The sequence below is a fragment of the Varroa jacobsoni genome, unplaced genomic scaffold, assembly GCF_002532875.2.
Source record: "Varroa jacobsoni isolate VJ856 unplaced genomic scaffold, vjacob_1.0 contig00580, whole genome shotgun sequence".
Taxonomy (NCBI): Eukaryota; Metazoa; Arthropoda; class Arachnida; order Mesostigmata; family Varroidae; genus Varroa; species Varroa jacobsoni.
This window is the reverse complement of record NW_019214493.1, coordinates 33,739-35,447: the sequence shown is the minus strand read 5'-3', so window position 1 is coordinate 35,447 and position 1,709 is coordinate 33,739. Positions and strand designations below refer to the sequence as shown.

The following is a 1,709-nucleotide window of genomic DNA, read 5'->3' as shown; positions in this document are numbered from 1 at the left end:
CATATTCTATGACCTCTGAACCCATTCCACAGCTAACGTAATGTGCCTGAAGATTAAATTCACAGTGAGAACACAGTTTTCCACGATGTAGACATACTGCTGCACAGTATTACACATTAAATATTAATAATGACACAAACAAATTTTAACATCATACATATATACAAGTAACCTTGGTAATTAACAAAACTTTGGTAGTCGCATGTTTACTAGACTAAAAAGCTTGAGTTGAAAGCTCGGGAAAACAAACAGTCCGCACCAAGAGTTAAACAACGAGCACCCGGCTTCGCTGCCAATGCTTTCATAATGGAAACCCAATTTCTTTTTCCATATCCTTCTTTAATAGAACCAGATTTGTTCATATGTATAATTTTGGGCTGTGTTAAATAAATGAATAGTAATTGTCCTTTAAGTTCGATGATGCTTTGTTTAATGTTGGCTAGCTATTAAAGATGTCTGTCGTTTAGGGTTTTAGTTTCCGGATAGTCCTGATTCGGTAGCAACTTTAGCTTATTATACCAGAAGATACAATTTTACCTTAATCTTCCTGTTTTTCAAACGTCTTCCATTTCACTTCAATTCTTCAGCCAGAATTCCTGATTCTACAGGGTATTCAGACGTCGCTAAAATCCACCGTCCTGGCGACATTCGGTTCCTTCTAAAGAGTCCTGTTACCCCCTTGATAAGCTGAAGTTAGTACTCCATGAGGCTCCTAGTTGTATTTTAATTTGAATTAAGGCTTCTATATCTCATAAATTAGGTCCACCAAGACTGGGTAATAAATAGTTGTCCAACTAATCTAAAACTTGTCTTCTTCATGAGTTGTTCTTATTTAAATGTATATTCTTACTTAAGATATATTCGGTTTCCTGTACTTGCCCTAATCCTTTTGAATTTGTTATTAAACGCATGTTGAACAACTGCTCTGTTTTTAAAAGAAGTATACCAGCGTAATTAAAATCGGCCCCACTGAGGCACTTCTGTTAGGAATGCCAACAGGTTGTTGCGTGTTTGCTTCGATAGATTAACCCAATAAACGAGTTCAACCATTGTTTTTCTTAACCTAGTATGTTAAGTGGAAAGATATTTTTCTAATGTCGTGGTGAAGCCGACTAATGAGAGAAACACTATCAGCTTCTGTTTTTTTCATACGACACAATTTCTTTAACTGCCTATACTTATTCTTAGTTATGGGACACACAGTGCCACTACCCGCAGCGTCGGTGGTTCAGTGGTAGAATACTCGCCTGCCACGCGGGTGGCCCGGGTTCGATTCCCGGCCGACGCAAGAGTGTAGTTTTATCTGGTCTCACATTTCTTGTGGTCATTTTTACTGTGATCGTCGCCTCTGTGACGCAACAGGTTAGCGCGTGCGGCTCTTAAGGTAGAGGCCTGTGGCTCGCGGGATGCTCGTATCTCTAAAACCAATATGCCGCACAGCCGCAGAAAAAATCCTGAGCTGCTAACTGTGAGCGAAATCGACTATACCTCAATACATTGCGTTCCACAGTAGAACTTAAAATTTGACTGCTGTAAAAATATGTCTTGAACTTTGCATCGAGCACCTGCCTGCCTAATTCCTTTGTGCAAGACCTAGGTACCAACCCATTACAGTTTTACTATTATTACGTCATCTTAGTATCGTACTTTTATATCATTTGAACAGCTAACGATTTTTGTTCGAATCCATTCACACTGCTTGTAATCAT

At 39.0% G+C, this 1,709-nt stretch overlaps 1 non-coding gene across 1 annotated transcript; it reads left to right on the top strand.

Moving 5' to 3' along the window:
• The first annotated feature begins 1,217 nt into the window (after nucleotides 1-1,217).
• Nucleotides 1,218-1,288, top strand: TRNAG-GCC (transfer RNA glycine (anticodon GCC)). The gene has a single exon. It is a non-coding gene; the product is annotated as a tRNA-Gly (tRNA).
• The last annotated feature ends 421 nt before the right edge of the window (nucleotides 1,289-1,709 follow it).